Consider the following 24,598-nt stretch of genomic DNA (forward strand, 5'->3'; position numbering starts at 1 on the left):
CTCACAAAAAAAAACTTCCAATCTGACCAACCCAAGGCAGGGTGGTGAACTCACTGTCACAAAACAGAATTTGTCTAAAGTATGTTATTCAGCTGGACGACATTTTTATGGCAGCTTGGTTAACTGTTCAAACCCAATATTTAGTTCTTCATTGATTTTTCTAAACTGCAAAAAGGAATGGTACATTGAACAATGACTTTTTTCAAAGTCAACGTAAAATTAAAGATTTTTCTTGAAGCATATCTGTATAATGTGTACTAATTATTAAATATCATGGAAAGTCTTTTGCAGAACATTCATTATTAGATTCCACAAACACTTTTTTAAAGAATCCCTTGCGCAATTCTTTTATCTTTATATATTTAAATCTATCAGCTAATCGCAACAGTTATTATTTCAAGAATGCAAAAAATGGGCAAGCTATTCAATTTTGTTTTTTTCTATTTAAAAGACCTGTGATCACTAAATGGTGCAGGGTTGCATGGAAAGATACAGAAGAAGCTGACCAGGTTTAAAAAAGCAGAAGAGGAAATTTCTACTGACAGAATTTCATTTCTCAACTGAATGTCTTGTAATACAGCGACAGAGACTCGCTTCAACACCAGAAGACTTTCAAAAAGCCTACACTCCACACGGAACAATACCGCTTGCACAATATTTCCTGGACGAGCCATTCATTAAAATTGCTTGGCTTCATAATCAAACATTACAGATTCAAACATTTTACTTAACCAGGAGATTTGCGAGGACATATAGAACAGTCAAAGATGCAAATTTCTTTGTCAGAAAGGAGGGTAAGGATGATTCACACATCTTGTATGGACAGTTTGATCATCACAGATCTCTTAGCAGTCTGTATGCAGTTTAAGATTGTAGCAGAATTGTAATCACCGTTAGAACGAGGGGCAATTGAGTGGAGTGTGAATAGGAGGGAGTTCCCTTTTTTATAAAATCACTCATGTGGGACAAAAAAACGCACTGATTTAAGATCCCTACCTACTGCTCCCTTAATTTCCATGTAATCCTGTCTCAAGTTCTTATCTCCACTGATCATCAGCTGGCCTTCAGTGTGTATATACACAGTACACTCCTCCCTTATAACATATCGGTCCTCAAGCATCTTCAAGCCTGGTGCTGTACCTTGTATGATTTATAAATAGCCATCATCATCAATAACCACGTATCCAATTCAGAGTCACAGAGTCCTGTCCTGGAAAGCACTGGGCACAAGGCAGGGTACCCCCTGGACGAGACATCAGGCCATCACAGCGTACACACAGACAAACACAGACTTGCACACACTCACAGCAGGGCCAGTTTTACAGAAGCTAATTAACCTAAGAGTATGTCTTTGGACTGTTGGAGGATACCGGGGCACCCGGAGGAAACCCACGCGAACATAGGGAGATTGTACAAAAATGCCATGCAGATAAAAACCCAGCAAACTGCACCCAGGGCCCCAGCACAGCAAGGAAGACATGTTCACCACTGCATCCCTGTGCCACCCCTGATTTACAAATATCTTACTAAATTGAGCTGCACAACTGTTTGACCCTAAATGTATTCCAACAAACCAATTTTTTACTCCCCCCCCTCCCAATTTTTACTCCCCCCCCTTCACCAAGGTCTGAACTGAAAGTACAGAAATTAAGGGGAACTGCAGTCCCAGTGTCTCAGACCAGTCATTAAATCTCGGTAACAAAATAGATTCATTGGTTGTATAGCAAAATTTGACAAATTTTGAATTAAGCACAAAATTGCGAACTTTTGACAACGAACTCTAAGGTTGTCATTCTTCTTGCAAATCCCTGGTCCCACCTTCGACGAGAGTGAGTGTTCACGGGAATCGTGACATGATGCAGCCCTTCCTGCTCACTAGTCCCTGCAATGACTAATGTAATGTGATGTACTAGCGAATAAGTACAGGTTGTGCAGGACACATTTCACCACAGAAATGTACTAACGTGATCTGCGTGCAGAGTTAACAAGTAAGTTGAATTTGTCGGCAAAACTGTCTCAAAGTCAAGAGCAAGATTTCAATTGGATTAAAACTGATGTATCCACAAGCTGGCTTGGTTGCAATGTAATAAGGCCTCTTCACCTCACCGGAAGTTTTGTTGCACTGTTCTGAATTGCATAATATGGCATTGTGCATACCTAGAAAATTTGTCTATATTGTGATGTAAATTGGAGATTTTACATGTTACAGTGTAAATTTCATTTTATTGTGGTTTGAAATGCACTCATCAAAACCGATTCTTTCTAACCCCAAAATGTAAAAATAGCGTTGCAGTTCCCCTTGAAATGACACAACTGGCCTGCCAATCTCTTAACTAATTATGAAAAACTGTAGCAAATTTATTCTTCCTCCTCACTGATTGAAAAGAGAGATAAATGAGTCAGCCCAGCCTGTTATTAGATTTGACACTTATTTGAAAAAAGTGAGGCATCTGTACAGTGAGCCAGACAGGACAAAAAGCTTTGAGAGGAGCAGATGGGCAGCACTGTCTGAGAAACGCAACAGCTTTAAAGCTTAAGAACCTCTTCGGGATGGATCTGGAGGGACATCTGATACTAAAATATTACATTTTCAAACAGATGTTAAAAACAACAACTGAAAAATAAGGAATATAAGGAACTTTGCAGACCATCAGAGACTTTGTATGGAGAGGGTGAAACGTTCCAGGTTTTATTCGTTTTGATTAGTAATTTATTTATTATTAGGATTTATTCAGGTAATTCCTTCTGGAAGCAAACACAGACGTTCACATAAAGCGAACTGCAGTGCACCAAGCTTAACATGCAGCCTCTAAGTTTCCATACAGTGGACTGCGCCACGTCCTGCCTGACTTTGGAATGCAGTAATAATGTTGATGGGGGAAAAGGAGAGGGGGGAAAAAAAGCTGATTTATGCAGCTGTTATCTTACGCATCAAAAAAATGTATCGGCAAACCAGTAAGGTGAGGTCAGATCCAACTTGTTAATCTGAGCCTCAGTTCTCTCGCCAGATGTATCCTAAAGACTTCCCCTCCCTCTACTTACCATTAAAAGGCATTCAAATAATTCTACCAAAAAATATTTTCTGTTTGTAACACAGCAAGAGGTCCTGTTTAATATCATGCTGTTTAGTATTTTATGTGTAAATTTACATAGTTTTAGATAAATTCCTCCCACACAGAATTCACGTCCATCCGCTGGGAATAAGGCAGTGTGTTAGAATTTCTCAGATGGATGAACTAAAGTAAATCCTCTGAATTGTGTAAAATTGTCTCTTCATTTCATAACCTACAAGCCAAGTTGTCATGTTTTGTGAGGCAGTGGTTTCAGCGCTGAATTTCTCAAATGTGTGTGTATATTGTGAGCAGACACTGCCCAGCAAGTGTCATTTTGCCAGGAGGTGGCACTGCCCAGGAAGTGGTACACATATGCTTCAGCCCCAGATGGGTAGGCTGGGTTCAAGTTGAACAGAACTGTCGCTAGTTTGCCATGTAACACTGACCCCTGTGGTTTCTAAGCACGGGAGCCAGCAGTGGTATCACTTCCAGCTGCTTCACACTTGCATTTAACAACACAACAATAAAAACTGCATTGCACAGAGTCATAACACACAGAGCCCTGCATCATAATCATCACCGTCATCGCTGTCGTGACAGTCATGACTACAACGACTACATTACCACAGGTCTGCACCATAAACATTCACAAAAAATGTTGTAAATGTCTACAAAAGAGGCATGGAAACTGTATCCAAACTCACAACTGGTAACCCACTGAAGCTCAGCAGGTGTGAGCCTGCTCCGTACCTGGATGGGAGACCTCCTGGGAAAAGCTAAGGTTGCTGCTGGAAGTGGTGTTAGTGGGGCCAGCAGGGGACGCTCACCTTGCAGTCCATGTGGGTCCTAATGCCCCAGTATAGTGACGGGGACACTATACTGTAAACAGGCGCCGTCCTTCGGATGAGACGTAAAACTGAGGTCCTGACTCTCTGTGGTCATTAAAAATCCCGGGGCGTTTCTCGAAAAGAGTAGGGGTGTAACCCCGGCGTCCTGGCCAAATTTTCCATGCCTCCTAATAATCCCCTTCTATGAATTGGCTACATTACTCTGCCCTCCTCCCCACTGATAGCTGATAGTTCTGGCGCACTATGGCTGCCGTCGCATCATCCAGGTGGATGCTGCACATTGGTGGTGTATAATATAATAATATAATATAATAATTATTATATAATAATAATTATATATTATTATATAATTGTCTGTATTCACCAAGGTGAGGGCCCTATAGTTAGACATATGCCATGGAAATTACCAGGATATCTTCAGCAATGCAACATGAGCCTAACAAATGTCCAGATGCAACTTAAGCACAGGTCGCATGACAAACTGTTCCATATCGGAAGATGCACCTGAAAACAAGGAGTGTCCAGGTTTTAGCACATTGCACACAGGCATCGTTGACCATGAGGGACAATGCAATGGATATGAAAGTGCAAACAGAAGCAATTGTTTTTAAAGGGATATTGTGAATAGAATTGTCAATGCAAAAAAAATTAAAATCCCATTAAGTTTTTAAAATGGTAAAAACAAGGTCTTGCTGTCCTTCAGTGTCTTTTTCCTCTCTGCTATGATGGTTTCCGGACCTCTGCGATGAGATAAAAACCAGTGCTCTAGGTCTCAGCTCCTTGTAATTAGAAACACTTTGGCAATACAAAGCGAATGGTGTTATCCCCATTTCTTTTGAATCATTAGCATGCATTTCAGTGTTCAGCATATGTATATGCATGTATGCACATGCATATCTAAGGCTGTCAGATGCAGAGTTTTCATGGCTTGAGAATATGGTGTTTCATTACATGCCCTTCATTTTTGGCTTTTGCAAGTGCTGCCCATGATATGATTTCTGTAAGGAATGGCTGGCATCAACCAATATACAGTACAGCCAAAACCAAAATTCTTTTATCTCTTTTAGTTGTCAATCACTGAAATGGAATCTACATGGAAATAATAACTGTAGACTCCTACGGATGACACATGATTGAGCCCATGTTGTGAAAATCAGAATTGCACATTGGCCCACAAAAGATAATGACACGCTATGGTGAACGTCTCAAGAACCTAGTGGAGCAGACAGATACAGATTAACCAGGTACTTATTTCCCTTGATCACCTGTCTGTAAATATTAAACAGTAAAGGCTAGCCTAGCAAAGCACCTGTGTTTTAAGTCAGTACTCTCTAAGTACAAAGTACACAAGTCAGCCCGCTTATACAGTATGTTAACTCACACACGATATACTGTATGTTTTCCCTATCAGTTCTGCTATGAAACCTGTATAACAATGTTCATTTTAATATTGCACTGATAAAAAAGTAAAACAAAGTTTTACTAAGTGAAATGTGTTATTTCCAACCCAAGAACTTGGATGACTATTTTATTTATTCAAAATGTCAGAAAACAACTGAGTAATGTAATAAATGACCTACAGTATAAGATCAGAATCCAGAATACTGTCAGTGCTCATGGTTTCCCCAGTTCAGCACACCCAAAGTCTTTTGCCAGCCAAACAGGAGATTTCAATAAGCGTTTACTCCTTCTTACAGAAATCTGACTGTAAAAGAAGTGTCCCAGCTGTGTTTGAAGGCTGTGTAATGTCTAGTGTTGGCCACTAAGTGGAGCTACAGGCCCATCCTCCACCTGATTCAGCTCTAGCAAGTACAGTCAAGTTCCCAATTCTGTGTGCTTGGAGTAAAATAGGCCATAAAGAGGTAACAAAGGCCTGCCTCCTGAGCTCCTTTCAAACAGTTTCTTGTATTACAACAAGAGCAAGAACTGAAACAGGACACCTTGTTTTGTGTTAACGCCAGACACAAGGACTTTGTGGAATTACAAGCTCTCATTATTACCAACAACTGTAGCATGATCGAGATGGGATGCATTTCTCTGTCCCCTAGGCATTTTACTTACTTTGAGGGATATTCCCTTGTAGTCAAAAAAAGCCCTCTTCTCAAATATAAAGACCAAAACCAACATGATTAATTTAGAGAACAAAATCACTATTAAATAAATATCCATCCATTCATACATTTATTATCCACTTTATCCAACACAGGGTCGCAGGGGAGACGGAGCCAGCAAGCAATGGGAGCAAGGCAGGATACACCCTGGATGGGACACCAGTCCACTGCAGGGCAAACACACAGGCAGAAGCCTGGTGCTGCACCTTGTATGATTTATTAATAACCATCACCATCAATAACCGCTTATCCAATTCAGGGTCAGAGAGGCCCAGTGCCTGTCCCGGAAAGGCAGAGTACACCCTGGATGTGACACCAGGTCATCACATAGACAAATACAGACACGCACACACTCACACCAGGGCCAGTTTGGCAGAAGTCAGTTAACCTACTACTAAGTCTTTGAACTGTGGGAGGAAACGGAGCACCCGGAGGAAACCTACACAAACATGGGGAGAACATACCGACTCCAAGCAGACAGCACCAAAGGAATTGAACCCAGGACCCCAGTGCTGCAAAGACACTGCATCACCATGCTTCCCTACAGAATGAATATGCAATGCTTTAGTGTGCATCTTCTCAGATGCTGAGGAAAAATGATTTTTTTTATTTTTAAAGGGAGATTTCCAGCCACTTCAAACTCTGTATTTGATCAGTTTGGTTACAGAGACCTCTTAACACCTCTGGATGTGCAGTTACACAAGGACCTCTTATCAGTCACAGAAGAGCAGCCAGCATAACAAACTCCCACCTTGTACAGCCTCTGCTCCTTGATTCAATTCACAGTCACTGATCACACTAAAGCAGGGCTGCAGCAAGACAGGAAAGTCAAACTGAGCACACTCAGAACAGGGCAGTTACATTACAGGCGTATCTGCAGATACAGTGGTGTGAAAAAGTGTTTGCCCCCTTCCTGATTTCTTATTTTTTTTGCATGTTTGTCACACTGAAATGTTTCAGATCATCAAACAAATTGAAATATTAGACAAAGATAACACAAGTAAACACAAAATGCAGTTTTTAAATGAAGGTTTTTATTATTAAGGGAAAAAAAATCCAAACCTACATGGCCCTGTGTGAAAAAGTGATTGCCCCCTAAACCTAAAAACTGGTTGTGCCACCCTTAGCAGCACCACTGCAATCAAGCGTCTACCTCACTTTGTCAGGCAGGTCCTATTTAAGTGATTTCTTGATTGAGAACAGGTGTGGCAGTAATCAGGCCTGGGTGTGGCTAGAGAAAATGAACTCAGCTTTCCAAAGATGTGATAAACCACAGTTGATTTACGTTTTAACAGGGGGGGCAATCACTTTTTCACACAGGGCCATGTAGGTTTGGATTTTTTTTTCCCTTAATAATAAAAACCTTCATTTAAAAACTGCATTTTGTGTTTACTTGTGTTATCTTTGTCTAATATTTTAATTTGTTTGATGATCTGAAACATTTCAGTGTGACAAATATCCAAAAAAATAAGAAATCAGGAAGGGGGCAAACACTTTTTCACACCACTGTATCATCCTGATCATTTTATTGGAAAACCACCTCAAATATTTGTGAATCTCTGTGGATGACACAATAACCAGGAAGTCCAATATTCTTTCTTCTTTTCAGATCAATCAGAACAAAGAGGCTGGCGCCCATAATTAGGGTAATGGAATTAGAGTATCAAAAAATACCACCGGAGTGAAAAATGCAGTTTCTTTCCAGAGAAAGCATGTGGCATTCTGCAGATAGCAATAGGGAATGAGGTCATAGGGAGCAGTAATAGTGCTTGCCTAGGGCATTTCATTTACTGCAGTATGATGCTGCATGTCACAGCAGAAGGAATATACAGTAGAAAGTAGAATAAAATTTCCTTTAAAATGTACATGCCTCTCTCCTGATTTAATAAATCCCGTTAATACAGCTATTGCTCTCTCCATAAGAGTCCCCAGACCAGTGGAAAACTGGCACACCCGTTCTTAACACAGGCCACAAAGGGAAAGAGGTTGCAGGGTGAAGAGGCTAATATGTTGTGCAGAATACTGGGAGAGGTATCTCTCAAAGATACCACAGACATTGCAATGAGAGAGGACAATGCAGCACCTGACTTCTGGCCATTTCATAGTCATTACAGAGCTTTGAAACACGACAAAGCAATCAGTTCCTAATATTAATGCTAATGAGGAAAAGGAATGAACATGTCAATATGTAATGTTTATCACATACTGCGCAGTAACCTCTTTAACGTTAGAAAGAAATACAGGTAAAAAAAACACACAGCTGCCATTATGTCTCTTTGTAGTTCCTTCAGCACTGTACACACGTTCGTCTAATCATCCCCCTGGCAGAAACCAGGGTGGTTTCAGAACAAGCTTTGATAGAAAAGTACTTTCACATAATGGGAGATAAATGGAAAAAAGAAAGAAACAGAGTCACAAATGCAGCAGAGAAAAAGATTGAACGCATCCCTCCATCTTCTTTTATGAATCCACAGGGGACTGATTGAGGTTTTTTTTTGTCAGAATACAATGAAAGGGATTGGAAACAAGTGTAGGAAGATACAGTAGGACTGTAGTCACAAAACCTTAATTGCAAGGGACTGAAAGGGATTGTCTTTAGACATGAACTGCATTAAATCTTGGGATGACTAAATTGCATTATTTTACCTTTTTTTTAAAAGAGAAAAGCTCTTCTGGCCGAGGCATGTCTGAATGAAGTGATAAATGAATGGAGCCCATTGAAACATGACTCCATTGAAAAAGAACAGTGCTACGTTCCCTCACAGACCTCCCCCATCCTCGGGTTGTCATGGCAACCAAGGTAACTAAGCACCAGACAGGACCACTAGTCCTTGTAACATCACAGCCCTACAGTCGGGAGGAGGGAGAGGTACAGTACGACTGGGGTTATACAAGGCAATGGGGCTCCACACTGTAGCCATACGAGACCACAAGCATTCTCAAGAAATCTGAAAATACACAGTTAAGTTCAAGCTCTAGACTGAAAAGACATTCAGATTCCAATTTATGGTTTCATTGGTATTGTACCTTTTGCTATTACAATCTTACTTTCAACACTTCTGTAACCTAGTTTAAGAGGCAAATAAACCCCACATTAGTCAAAATTTCATTTCTTACAGCACTTGAACACCCGATATTTCAATACAGCACTTGGAAAATAGCCTTACACAACTTACGGTAAGTGTCTTAAAAACAGGAAAGGGTCCTTTTTTTAAACGGACAACCAAAATCATTTCCGGAATCTCTGTTCCTCTAGTGTCTGACACGCATTTGTCCACAGTAACTCTCGCCTGGTAACAGCTCTGCGGTGTGTGTATGGATGGAGTATGCGTGGAGTTAAAAAGTTAAAGGCCGTTTCTGGTGGGCTGTCGGCGCTGATGTGTGGGGGCTGGGCTGCCGACAGCTTCAAGCTGTTTGTGTAAAATGGCTCCCCTTTCAACACTGCTGGACAGCCACTGCCCACTCGCCCTTGGGCAGAATCACAGGGCTCGGGCTTCAGAGCCTCCCACAGGCCCCCGCCTCCCTCCGCTGCCAGCACACAGCTGCAATTAAAACACCCTCAGCCGACCCCACAAGACAGGAGACGACCCTGGATCAGTCCTTTAACTCTTCGGCTCCTTCCTGCCTCTCTCCAACTGCTCTCCGGGCTCACGCAGGCTCCCTGGGCTCTGCCATGTTCTTAAACCAGATCCGTAAAAAAATTGTTACAAATAAAAAGGAAGACAAGCCATATTGTTAGACTCATCACTGAAGGCTTATTAGGATGACAGCCAACTCTAGGGAAAAAAAAAGACATTAGCTTTGAATAAATTGCTCTGTTTCATACAAAGTGTGCATTAAAAAATTGCCGTAGTTAGGGATGCCGGCATGGAAGAACAATTTTTAAAACACAGCAGGGTGTTACAATGATAATGTTGCTTCCATTAGCACAAAACCCCTCAGTTCCAGGAAGAGTATGGCAAATGAGTGGCTCATTTAGCCATGAACATAAAAAGTCTAACTGTGGAGACGCAGTCCTACAGTAATATTATGCAATTCCATTAATAGAATATATCCCATGTAAACCTACTGTATACTGACATCACACATGGATAAAATGGTGAATTCGTGTTGTGTCTTCATTACATTTAAAAAAACCCTCAGATCATTTGCCAAAAACTACATCTTCATTCCTGGGACGCAACATGTATCCTGTGCCAGAACCCAGCGCACAGCCGTCTGGCCTCCGGATCAGCCAGACAACTGAAAAGGGCTGAAAGGAATGAGGAATTCGAGGAGGGGGGAAGATGTATTAACCCACCACTATTCAGCTACAACTCCTAAGTCCAAATGTCAAAGATCGCCATGGAAACACCAGCATCAGCCCTCCTCCCTTAGCGATCACCTCCGACACAGCTGTGGAACATCACTGGAAGATAGTAAGATACAGCACGGGGCAGTTTTCAGGGGGACTTCCCAAATACTCCCCCTTTGAACATGTTTTAGATGGTCCAAATTTGTTAAAACTCTGTGAATTGCAAGATTTAACATGTTTCACGTCTTTATATGCAGAATTATACAGATACCTTTTTAAGGAAAAAGAAATCAGAACATACACAAAGGTGTATATGGAACAGCACAATGGCACAGTGGTTAGTAATGCTGCCTCTCAGTACAGGGGCCCTGGGTTGAAATCTAGACCTCGGGGGCTCTCTGCGTGGAGTCTGCATGCTTTCCTCATGTTCATGTGGATTTCCTCCCACAGCCCAAAAACATACTGGTTAATTGGGAAAACTGGCCCGGGAGTGAGTGTTTGTGTGCCTGTGTGCGTCTCCTGCCTCGTACCCATTGCTAATTGGGATAGGCCCCAGCTCTCTTTATTGGATGAAGTGGCTAGAAAATGGACTGAGATGGATGGCAGGATGAATGTCTGAACTGATATATATATATATGGTGCTGTACTGAAATATTCAAAATCTTTCATGAAGATACAACTGGCAATGCGAGGACAGCGGGGTGGATGAAACTACCTCAGTGGGACCACTCTTCCTTCACAACAGCTTGCCTGATATACATGGTACCAGCAGCACACTCACTGACCACTACCTCATGGTCTCAACTACTGTACGTGTGAATCAAATTTAATACGATACGGGTGTCACCATACAACGGTCTCGTGCACACACAGAGAAATATGTTCAGGAATACATATTTTTTCCACATATCCCCGGACCGCTTACCAGTGTACTACTTGCATTCCGGCAGAATACTAATTTACCCACTGAGGTTGTCCAACGGTACACTCATGCCTGGTTCTGGTTTCAGAGCTGGTGACGTCTTCCATTTTTCTCTGTACCTTTAAAAACCTTAAATTTGCTGTACCCTAGTCAGAGAATTTAGTCACATAGGTCAAGAATGAAGTACACCTTATCAATTAAACTGCTCACAGCAGGCAGAAAATGATTGACATTTCTGATGAAGTTCAAAGCATACTAGCAAGGAACATCTATATGGGGGATAACCAGGGAATTATTCACAATACCACTATGAGACATGAAACCGAGGTCCTGACTGCGTGGCCATAAAAGATATTGTCATGTCTTAACAAGATATTGTGTCTGTACAGCTCAGCCCCCTTTAATCCACATTTAAAGCAATTTCTTATGTCTCTGATCTGCTGTGGAGTGGGGCTGCTGGTGCTGCGTGGGCACTGCACATAAGAGTGAGATGACCCTTGTGCCCTGCCCATTGTAAAGAGCTTGGAGATCCATTAGGATGGAAGGCGCTATATAAATGTAAGGATATACTGTACTCTTATTGTTATTGAAATGGTACTGCTCGTTTCCTCATGACTCAGTGATTGGACAGCTTCACTGGAAATCTCCTTGGTCTGCTCTCTCCTGGGGTGAAGCAGGTATGTCTGTGCTGGATTTATACAATGATGCATTTTCTATATTATTATATCACATTATTCAGGTGGGCTGACCTCACCTTACCTACAGATTAAATCTGGCTTTCAAAAGTAACATACCAGATGATGTTTAAGTGTTAAAGTTGTGATTCTCATTACCTAGAGACCAAATGGGCTGGATGATCTCCTTTCCATTTCTAACCTTTCATTTGCACTTATAAAATTTCAACTGAAAAGATTCCAGTTAAACAACTGATTAGTTCAATTAAGAGACTGTGAGCTTGGCTGCAAGGATCCCATGCTCCACTGTACTGTATATTATGCATTAGCCAAGTGTCTGGAATAAGCAGCTGGTTATTAATAAATCCAGTGAACAATCCATCAGACATTTAAAAGCTCTACTACAATCCCTCAGTGGAACACACTGAGTACTTTACTACTTAACTCCTTCTAACCTGTTTGAAGACAGGCTTCTTAGAAAACATTGGCATATGACCACTACATCATAAACCAGTAAAAGTACAAAGAGAGATTTATTAACTTCGGCCATGCTCGGAATACAGTCCTAAAACTTTTCTTAGACTTCAACAAATAATTTTATTTTCCTAATAGCCTATGTGTAGTTTCAAGACTGTTGAGGAAGAGCTTTAGGTTTAGGATAAATGTGTATAGTTGTAATGTTAATGAACAGCAGGATAAACCATAGAGATACAGTGAATCACACACTACGGGCAACCACGACAGTGAAAATCCTGCACAAAAAGTTTCACGAGGGTATTTCTGAGCCGCGGTCGTTCTGCCAGCATTTCCATCAGCGAAAGAGAGAGAGACCCGGCGAGGACACGGCAGTGCGAGAAAGATTAACGACTCTCATTTATTCGTTTAAAGAGAACTGGCACTCCCCCACCAGAGAACGCTTTCCCGAGCTCCGGCGCAGTTTCTCATTCCTGCTAGGTGCTCCGCAAGAACAAACGATTCATCTAATGGCGAGGGATGGCTTTCAAACACCCAGATTAACGCACTGTTTAACAGACTGCGGAAAGCAGCCGGCCAGCCTGTAAAATAGCGCACAGTGGGCAGGCCTCCAGAGGACAGAGCGGGCACCTGCAGCAGCCCCTGAGCCCAGCTGATTCCAGTACGTGTCCTTGTAACCTGGCTCAGTGGAAGGTGCAGCCCAGGCCTGTGTGATTTGTGGGCAGCAGCCTCACAGCTGTTCCCTCTCACTGTGGTGCAATGTCAGTGGCTCCAGTCTGGCCGACACAATGCAGAATCACATATACACGCAGGGGAAGCGTCTTCTGTACTGTACTGGGGTGCAGCCCCAGTCTTTCAGGACCATCTGATGTCTGATAGACCTCTTTATTGGCAGCAAAGGTTCCTGGTTCTGCCATTCTAAGTAAATGTGAAGAAACATCCCTAGGCTCTGTCCTTCAGATGAGGTTTCAGATTGCAGCCCCAAGTTAGGGAAGACCACAGAGGCAGCTGTTTGGGCAAACCACAGATGCTGTAAGTCACTCTAGACAAAAGCATTTGCTAAATAACCCACTATTGTTTTTAATTTTTGCCTCAAAAGCTAAAGAAAATCTTGTTGACTGTGGTCTTTGAGGATCAGAGTGGAAAAGTTTTCAATGGGAAAGCATTAATGTTGCGTCTTAGCGCACAAGGTACTGTATGTGACCGATGCACTCTCTCACAGACACAAAGGACATCGTCCCTGCCTCAATCTTTCTCTTCCTCCGCACGGAAGAGCCTTCATCAGATAAGTGAACAGAAGACTCAATGGAGCTCTCTGATAAATAAGTGCAGAATAAAACTGAAAATCGTTTTATGAACAAATCCCCTATCAGCGCATCTACTGACACAAGCTCAGGAATCTTGTGTTAACAGCAGCCATTGCGAAACTGAATTATGTCTCCAAAGTGGCAGAAAATGCCCTTTAGTAATACAAGTAAATCAAGCTGGCCTGTACAACTGCTGATCTGTGGATTATGGGCTTTTTTCAGACAGTGGTGTTGGGGCATTACTTTTTAAGTGACAGTTTAGAAAAGATGGGGTCAAATATAGCAGCCAGGGGACACATTCAGTTCTTTTTGCCTTTACCTGTAAGAGAAAATTCAGAGTTATCTTTCTTCGCCAAGGATCTTCCCAGTGCACTTCTGACACTACAACTGTTGTACAGCACAATTCCTTCCACAAGTCAGCTCTTCATCCGACACAGAAATTAGCCAACAGACAGTTACAGTTTCATAGGACAGTTATTTAAACTAATCTGGTAAATCGCAAACCAGTAACCTAAAATAGTTGTTACTAAGAAAGTAAACCAGGATGTGGCTTTCATAGCTTTCAGAACGCATGATAGTTATCAGAAATTCCTTCACAGCAAGTGATTAAAAAACTAACATAAAACCCAACAAGTCAAGGTTCACTTTTCTGCTCTCTGCAGCTCCTTGTCACACATCAAGCAGAGCGCAATGCAGTAACCCTAACACACAGTTAGTCCACAGCGTATTAAAAGATCAAGCTCACATTTTAAAGAAGATATCGAATCTGATGTCAGTGACTGCGTAAATGATGAATGTGCGCTCCTCAGAGTAGCTCTTTAAAGAAACCATCAGCACAGGCTCAGAGATCTGTTTCCTGCAAGCTGTTGCAGTGAAGTGGACTCATCTCATTAGGATCTTATGTATATGTATTTACAGAATCAAACGTTTCAGAACCATAAGGGGGCACTGATGTAAACTGGGCATTGCAAACATATGAACAGAAAGAAAAGATAATACATCAAAGAAATTTCAGCCTTCCATACTGGGCAAAAGAACATTTTCATTTTGTTTACCAGCTATGCAAATAATTTTGCTTCGTTCATGTTTTAGTGCTGTTTTAAACACAAATCTTAATGAAAAACAGTAATTAGAAGCAAAGAAACTGAACTAAATAGTGCGTTCAGGCACTAACTCGAAGGATTTGTAACCTACTATATGGAAAAGAATCAATCAATGCAATCTCTCTTCTACTGTTGAAAGCAACTGGTATAAAAAAATTAGACAATTCAGACTGTTAACCCATCTATTGAGTTTACATCTTGAATTAACATTGCTAATATTAATCAGAAAGGCACTTGTACATTAAGTCCCAACAAGAATCAATATACATACAGTAGTTACTGTATACTGTATAATATACATACTGTTCAAAGCAGTGAGAACAATGCAGAGTAATCTGCAGGGCTCCAGTTACATAATTGTTTAATCTACAGTACTTATGATTGTACTTGCTGCATTTTGTGATAATTACTAATGATACGAGAAAGGCAATCTGAATGTTTCATACATCTGGCTGTGCAAATGGACTTAAAGGAATCGAGCTCAAAAGCCAGGTGCTGGTTAACAGCTCACAATGCTGGGATCAAATCACTGTGAAATAGGAATCTTATTTTCTTGCATTGGAGCTTGAAGGAAGAGGTCACTTTCTCTGAAATGTCAGCAGTTCCAACAGCTAATGGAACAGGAATTTCATTAAAGCTTCCCCACCAGGGACCGCAAGTCATTTCTGCTTACGAATATTATCACAGAAATGAGCGGGGGCAATGAAGGTGCTTACTGCATCATACGTGGTGTGCAGGATTACTTGCAAGGTACCGTCCCGAGGGTCTGAAACACGAGTGACGAAGAGGCAAAGGGGTTAACGGAGGTAAAGGTCGAAATCGCCATTCTTCCAGAAAAAATCAGGTCAAAGAGGATGTGATGTCATAACCGTGCAAAAAAGTAGTCCACCCACTAACACGGGCAGCACAATGGAGTCGTGCTCCAAAGGAAAGGAGAAGGGCCTTTGCAAGAGACAGTGCAGCATTAATTATTTAGTGCACGTTGCATTAGAGAACACAGGAAACGTGAGGGGTTAACTCAGACAGACTTTAAACACCACTGCAGGATAAAGGTTTCAGTTTTTTTCTCATTCAGCACATGCTCGAAGTTAATCCCAGGCATGCCTCAACAGCAGCTCGAATGACTGTGACTCATAGCTGCTTCAATGTGCCCAGAAGCACCCAGAAGAAGATAGGGTGGGCCCCACTAGTGAAACTACTGAAAATTATGCAACACTGCACCATCTAACACTGATGTCTTGTTCACCTCCTAAAGGTATAGGCCACATCTGCTACTGGTAGTTCCATACATCCTCGCTGCTCTTTCTCCAAGAGTTAAAATCCCCTCAAGAACATCTCCCTCACACAAAATGCTTTTTAGTGCACATTTTTCTCAATCATTCACTAGTTGAAATTTGATTTTAAGATCTGTTACTTAATAATCATTCTAACTTGTATACTGTATGTTCTCTTGATAAAATCAGTCAAGCTAAGCAGATCTCTTGGTCTGATCAGCTAGTGGAAGAGGGAACATCCGATCGAGTGTTTCTTGTTTCCTAACCTCAGTGATGAAGGAACAACATTAAATTTTAACAGAGATATAACAACAGGCAGCTTTAAAACTTTGTTCTTTCTCAAAGCGTGCCCGGAAATACAAGCCACGTGTTTGCCCTACCAGTAATAACAAGCGACAAATTCAAATATAAAGACAGTTAGAAGGAACTGAATCTGTTCAGTATTGAACACAGAGGGGACATGGGCGTTGTACTTCAGTGATGAGTAAAGAGGTTTACCTACTATATCTAAAGGGCTTTAGGAGTCTTCAGAAGGAAGAGTGCAATCTACTGTAAATACAAGGAATGATAAGAATGAGGTTGCACTTGGATACAAGTACTTAAAATCCATAAAGGACAAACTCTGAATCTAACAGTGAGACAAGGACCCGAGCTGTACAGTTCACAAACAATGCATCCTTTTTTGAATGAATGATTTTGGTGAATTAAATGAATCAATTCACTTTTCCCAATCTGATTCACTATGTCATTTGGTTCAGAGATGAATTGAGGATTGAGCCAAGCAAGCCAACAATGAAAAATATTCCGTTCCAATCTCAGAGCTCTGAGGACAGGAACAGGCAGGAACAGGAAACCCAAGTCGAATGCGATACAGTAAACATTAAGCAATCACCTACTGTAAATAATAATGATCTGTGTGGATCTGAGGATGAAGAATGAATTTTGCTGGTTATTTCCGACCACAGTATTGATTTGACTTTCCAAAAATTCCTGAATTACATCAAACTATAATCAAATTTGTAACAATGGGTGTACCTAGTATAAGAGCAGATAAGTCTATGCCTAAAGTTTTGATGGATAACCTCAATATACCTTTACTTTCCTAAAATACCTTTAGGATTTTCACAAAAAATATAATCTTCTTTCTCATGCTATCTCTCTACATACAGTATTGTGGGAAAAGGAAAACTACCATGATCTTAAAAACCACTTTTGGATAAAGTTTATTTTAAATTTAACAGTATCTTTAAATTGACCCTCTCAGCCTTCCTCTGACCTCCTTTTCTTTGAGTATTTCAGGAACCTACATACCTGTTCCTCGGTCCTAAATTATATTGATTGAAGGAAGTGCAAGAGGCCTGCTACAGTTCGCTGTACAGCATTCCACGGGAATTCCACAGACCCAGAAAACTTGTTTGCTTTTCATTCGCAGTTATTTTTTCTTTAACATATCCTTCCTAAGACAAGCACAGTGATCCTGCCTGTAAGCAGTAAAGAGTCCGTGCGCGTTTTGTTTAGAACTAGTGCTACACCTTCTATGGTCAAAATAAAGTGCCAGAAAGTAATGGTGGGATTGAATTAACAAGTGACACGCTGTTGTTGGGCAGGAACTGCACATTACATAACAGCACTGCAGCTCGCTTCTTAAAAATTAGTTGGGAGCAGAGAGTGAAATGAGAGCCAGGTTAGACAAACAGTAAAAGCAGACTGGGGAAAAAAGCAGCCAATGAGCACTGAGATTGATTACAAAGGTTATGGCCCCACTGGTTCAGTAATGGACTTAGAGGTGACAAAATCAAACACATAACAAAGCACGTAATGGCGATTGCTGCTCAGTAATCAGGATGTGTCCCCATCACTGCGAATAGATGATCTTATTAAAAAGGCATTACCAGTAACTCAGTACAGTTGATTGCAGTAGACAGGCTTCACACAAAGAGGCCAAAGTTCAAACAGCTTTAACAGGCAAGGTGTCAAAGTGGGTTATTTACCATGTGCAGGACAAAGCATCAATAGCTTCATTAGGTTATCTGTACTTAATAGCGACTTATTGGAAAACTCCAGGGGGCTCTTAATTAGCTTCTTAAAAAATAATAAAGATAACAGCAAGACTGGGGTTTATTAACAGGATTCTATTCCATTGGAGAATAAAAGAGAGACATTCATAAAAAAGAGATTGCAGTTTGGCCTTTGGTGGCCTAGAGACTAATTTTTAAAAAAGTGTAATGAAAAAATACACGTCTGTTTCCTTCCTGGTGAATAGTTACCAAGCACTACATTTTTTTCCCCATTGTAAACCAAATGGAGCCTCGACAGCAGTGACAACACAGGTCCAGCGCTGCTGAAATGAATCAGGATTTGATTCTTTTGATAGACATTTTTTCCTATGACTTGTCAAGGTCACAGTGGGCTCATGCAGCGACGGGAGACGAAGGCAGCAGCTGCCCAGCCAGCGTGTCAATCGATCAGTTCCTGAGGCAACCAGCCCTCTTCCGAACCTGCAGGCTTGTTTGACCTCTCCATCTCATCAGCCAGAAACAACAAACTCAGAATAAAGTAATTTAGCCCCCCAAACAGAGTCAATCCCCTTAATTAATTAGGGTTGAGATAAAAACGCAGAATGCTGCCCAGAATGAACGGCCTGAGATAGAAACATCCCGTGGAAACACAGGACCCAGTATTTAGCTGAGAGTGAAGGTTTTATCCTACAGAGAGGATATATAATTTCACAAAGACGGCATTATCAGATCACCCCAGTTTGACTGGGATTCTTCTGGCCAATGGTGTTAGTTTACATGTCATGGACAGAAACAGTGGAAGTACGGAAGTGTGGTGGTCTTTGAATTCATTTTGAATATATTTTGATCATCTCTTAAAATAAAGATATTTCAAAGACCTTCCTTTACACAGTCCAAAGTCTATTTAGGAGACAGAAGATACTATACTATTCTTTTTTAAAAATGCTTGCTTTCAAACGTTGATAAAATCTGCAAGCCCACTGTAGTTCTCAGATTGTTTGAACTTTCTCTGAGTAAACAGAGAGAACATTGCACAAAGTCATTTGAAACTGGTGTAAATAATAATACAAAACATACATAATGCCAACAAATGTACAGAGAAAGGAATGGACCGCCCACACATGCTCAGTGTAGTGTTTCAGGTTCAGAAAGCAAGCAGAAGTTAATTCCTTGTTGACACAGTGGGGAAAAAAAGAAAAAAATCTGCTCTTTGCAGACATTTAATTGCATGAAATATTCTGAACAAATTCACAGAAAGGAACAGCAAAAAGCTGATCTTCAGCGGCTGCATTTTGTATGCAGCAAAAATAATGTTGCCTTCACTTCCATGTCTGCCCACATGCCCTTTTATTAAATGATCAAAATGCAGAAAAATCCCACTATGATCTCTTTTTGTTCTTAAATGTGGGCTTTCATAATAAGGAAGGGTGAACTACACAATTCATATTAGAATAATGGTGTGTTTGAGCTGAGAGAGAACAGGAATAAAAATTCATGCTTTACATTTTTGGGTGAAATAAAAAACACTCATACAACACAAAACGGTAAAGGCAGATTACTGGAAATATCAAGAACTAAGTTGATCAGCAACTGAGTGTGTTAGAGGGTCTGTTTTTAGTACACAAATACCTGTACATGCACAAATCTGACTGTTTCACAACAGGAGATGGGTATCTCAAACCTCCCTGGCTCTTATGAAGATAATTAACTGGAAGTGACAGAAACATGGGGCTGCAGTCACTGCAGATCAAAGGTCATCCCCTGAGGACACCAACAATTTCTACCCTGGTTGTTCACATCAGCCTGCAGATATGAGGCGGGGACATCAAACACTTTCTGACGTTAACGTCTGGCGCTGACGGAATGTCACCTGACCACCATGTAAGTGTGAAAAAAAATAAGTAGGCCAGAACACCACTGGGCTCCATTGGGTAACCTGGTTACAAACATCCTACGGTCAGGGAGACTATATCTGATGGTTTTTAACAAACAAAGCCCCATCCTTCAGTGCCACGAGCTCTAGCAAATCTTACTTCAGAGGAGCCACTCACCAGTTTTTAATGAACACACCCTACACACCCCACAGTGCACTCAAAGGTGGAATTCCACCTTGCTCACATGATTAATGGAACTTGAAACAGCACGTTGTGTTGATATAGTGCTCTAACTGTTTGCAGAAAGGGTATTGGTACGGTAATATAAGCATAAAAAGCACACAATTACAACCTCTCTCTTATAGGCTCTCTCTCTCCCTTATCAGCCTGGCCAACAGCCCAATCTGCACTAACTTCTCTTCTCCCAGAGGTGAAGGAATGCAGCAGACAACCTTCAAACTCTGATCTTGGAGCCTGCATCCACCACACCCTGCATAGCAAACTTGATCAACGCTGTGGTGCTATAAAATGTTCCCTGAGAAAGATGGATTGCAGTTTTAGATTGCACATCCAAGTCTTTTATCAAGACAAAAATGATATTTTTAACGACATTTAAAATCCTCAGCACGGATTGGGAAGCCTTGAAGACAATCTTCTCTTTATAACGGGCGCAATCGATTTCAGAATTATTCTAATTATTCAACAGGACTAACTGAACACCTCCTCGGGCCTCCAAAGGAGATAAGCCACAAACCAAGCACTTTTCAATTCGGCAAATGTAAAATTACTGTAAGACATTTTGAAAAAAATCTTAAAAATGGCCAGATTAGTAAAAAAAAACAGTAACAGACGTCATGATAGTCTGAACTTGCAGCACATCAGAAATGGGGATCTGTAACCGATGGTGTCAAATAATATTAACAATAAATACAATACATACTGTACAGTAAGTCTTTACTAAAGTCTACCATCTCATCAGTCCATAGCTTATCCCTCTTTCTGTAGCATGAAGTGGACTATGACACCCCCTAAATAGGAAGTGGGTTCATCACAGAGCTACCCCGGATAATCCCTGTATCCATTCTTGGTGTGAGCAGTGGGGACCTGAACCTACAACCCTCCAGTTAGGAGGCCGGAGCCCTAACCACGACTGTCTGGTGTAACGAGCATGAATGTAATTACTAGCTTCTAAGCACAGAAAACAAAACTGTACCCTTTAGACTGTTATACAGGGGCTGCGTGGGCAGTGGTTAAGCTGCAGACCCATGACCAGAGGCCTGTGAATTCAGGCTGACCTGAAACAGTTAGAAACGTGCTATACTTCAGACTGACTACTCCAGCCCGGCTATCAAAATGGGTATCAATGATTTACAGTAATTTACCTGTGATGAATGGCTTTGTTTTCAGTGGATAAACATACCTCTCTGCAGAGTGTCTTGTGCACACGGGGAGAGTTCTGCAGTGAGTGTGAATTCTGCCGAGATCTGGGAAGGTATTTTTTTAATTTTTAGCTGTGCCAACACTTAATGTGAACCGTGACTGAGTGTCATCATGCCAGAGACTGTATTCTGTCCAGAGGAAGTTTTATGCTGTCAGGTCATGTAACACTCCAGAAATGGGATCAGGTCTGACTCTATGGGACATTTAGGGTCTTGAAGTACTTTACTGTAAGGTACTGTGATAACCCTCTTTGCTTTACAAAACATTCACAAAGATGTGCATAAAGCACATGCATCACTGTTTGGCCACAAAACAGAGCAGCTCCAATCGTTAAATTTCTTTTCCACTGTGGACACATCAGACTGTATTTCTAAACACAGGCGTGTCTGTACACAGCCCAGCTGTGCTCACACAAGTCTCAGCCTCTGCTCTCTGCACGCTCGAGAACACGACTCATTTGTAAAATGAAAACACATCACTCAGCAGTTCTTCAGCAAGCACAGCAATGAAGACTGCTACTTCAGTTTTTGGGAACATGGCTGGCAGAGGTAAGAAAAAAGGAAACTGAAGCCTGACACATTAAAAAAAACTGGAGAACACTGGAGCCTCACCTGTGTCAAGAAACATTGCTCAACAAAAGAAAAAGTTTGCAAACACAGGCCTGAGAAAAAGACAGAACTTTATCTTTCACAGAAAAAAAAACACAAAACTTCTGCCCCGTGATCCACAGGTACAGTAACATGCATGTTAACCCCTAAAAAAACTTAACAAACCATTGGAGGTCTGGCACTGGCATCATTCTTGTAAATTGTTGTTGTAAAATTGTGGATTTGTTTGGTATTTCTAATGGGTAACGTAATGTATACTGGGATGTGATTTTATCCTTGAGAGCTTAGCTCAGTGTACACAGAGCATAACAAAGCTGCCGTAGAATTCCTTGTCCTAAGACTCATGAACAAGGAATACATGACACCAGGCAATACTCCACTGCTTCCCTCTGTGGAATGTGTACAGGCGGGTGGGTTTCTGTGGGGAAGGGAAGGCTTCGAAGAGTCTTCACAGTAACGAATTTTGATCACAGTTCCCTGGCCGAAGTAGCAGGCCTTAGAAGGCACAGTCTCCACCATGATGACACCCAATCACGGTTCACATTAAGTGTTGGCACAGCTACAAATAAAAAAAATACCTTCCCAGCTCTCAGCAGAATTCACACTCACCGCAGAACTCTCCCCATGTGCACAAGACACTCCACAAAGAGGCGTGTCGGTGTTTATCCACTGACAGCAAAGCTGGTACTCCCCAGAGCCCAGTGGAGACAGCCTTCCTTAAGTCCAGCTAATGCACATCCAGAAGAAAATATTTACTTTAAGCGCACGTGTTCGAGGTTTCCGTTTTCTCAGAAACAATGACAAATACCAATGAGCAGCCAAAGAAAGCTCCACTTCGAAAAATATTTACGAGGGACATCAGAGGCCATTCCATTGATCACGTGACTATAGAAATCGGTCTTTTCCACAGACAGCTGCTACAAAATGTGTCATTTCTTTTAATCATGAAAATCAGAGTCTTTTTTTAAAAAAAAAACGGGCCCCCAGAGAGGCTCTATGGCAAAACCACTTGGTGACTTGTACAGCAGATAAGATTCCCACTCAGATTTACTGTTGCACAAACTGTACTGATGAAAAGCAGTGCGTTTAATATTGCTTAAAGGGGCAGATGTGTCAATGCAAATATATTTACATAAAGTGTCTGGACCAATCAGCAGTTATTATTAGGTCTATAGGAAACAAGAATAAGATAAGAAGATAAGATAAGATCACTTTATTAGCCATATACAATTTCTTCCATTAGGAACTCGTCTTATTCACATACCCCAGCTTGCTCTCCATGAGACACAGACACACAGACAGGGAGAGAGAAGCTTGGGGTCAGAGTGCAGGGTCAGCCATTGTACTGCGCCCCTGGAGCAGCTGGGGTTAAGGGCCTTGCACAGGGGCCGTGGGATTTGAACCGGCAACCTTCCAGCCACCGGCGCAGAGCCTTAGCCACAGTCCCACCACACAGGTTGAGTTCTATGACCCAGATGTCACTCGCATACTCTGTAACCAGGACATCCCGAGCAGCAGTCAGTACACAATGGACCAAGAGCAGCCAGGGTCGTAGTTAGCTAGTCAGGGATCCTGCAGCATAGCAATCTTGAGATGTGTGGGACAACGGCCACGCGGCACCTCCTCACTTGGCACTAACTCTCCTGTAAGAGGCTGGGAGCTCACAAGGTGTGTGGTGACAAATTGGCTCTGCAGGCGGGGGCGTCCGAGAAGTGCATCTGCATGCCTCCCTCTTCTCCAGGCGGGCACAGGAGCTGCTGCCAGAGAGCCAAGTTTTAAAGAGCGCGCACCCTGGTTGGGGACGTAAATAAAAAAAAAAGAGACCGGCAAGTGCAAATATTGAACAAAAAAAAAATCAAGGAGGAAAACCACAGGCCTAAAAAATAGATGTAAAAGGAATATTTGAAATTCTGTTTCAACTATTATTTTTATCACTTTTTCCATCCATTGCACGTCTTCCAATTCAGGGTTGCAGGGGAGCCAGAGTCTATCCCGGCAAGCAATGGATGGGAGGCAGGGTTCACCCTGGACGGGACACCAGTCCATCGCAGATCAGACGGACATAAGCACACACTCACACCAGGGCCAATTTTCCCAGAGGCTAATTATTCCTACCAGCAAGTCTTTGGACTGTAGGAGGAAACCGGTGCACCCAGAGGAAACCCACATAAACACAGGAGAACATAAACGCTCCACGCAGACAGTACCTCAGGTCTGGAATTAAACCCAGGGCCCCAGCACTGCGACGCAGCAATGTGAACCACTGCGTATCACTATACGAATGCTAAATGTTTTGCGATAGTTTATAGAAAAATAATTTATAGAAATCTTCAAATAATTCCTAGAAAACAAAGGCAGCAATTTTGAGTTCTCAAAGTTGACTTCATCTCGCCGTTTCTTTTCATCTCCCCGAAAAAATGAACTAAACAAATCAAGACCAAAAATATAGAACTGAGGCAAGAGACAACTCATTTGCAAGTGGAAACTAAGATATACAGTATAATTTAAAATACCAGTACAGACTTGTCTTTGAACTATTTGCATTGTTGTCTATTTTTAAAAATAAAGATGAATTAATTGCTTTCAGAGTGAGTAAGT

General features: G+C 41.6%; 1 protein-coding gene across 3 annotated transcripts in view; it reads right to left on the minus strand.

Annotated features, from left to right (window-relative positions):
• Positions 1-24,598, minus strand: part of rps6ka1 (ribosomal protein S6 kinase a, polypeptide 1) — an 89,650-nt gene that overhangs the window by 34,785 nt on the left and 30,267 nt on the right. The window lies entirely within an intron of this gene.

This window comes from Atractosteus spatula, chromosome 14 (assembly GCF_055471065.1).
Source record: "Atractosteus spatula isolate fAtrSpa1 chromosome 14, fAtrSpa1.hap1, whole genome shotgun sequence".
NCBI classification, from domain to species: Eukaryota; Metazoa; Chordata; class Actinopteri; order Semionotiformes; family Lepisosteidae; genus Atractosteus; species Atractosteus spatula.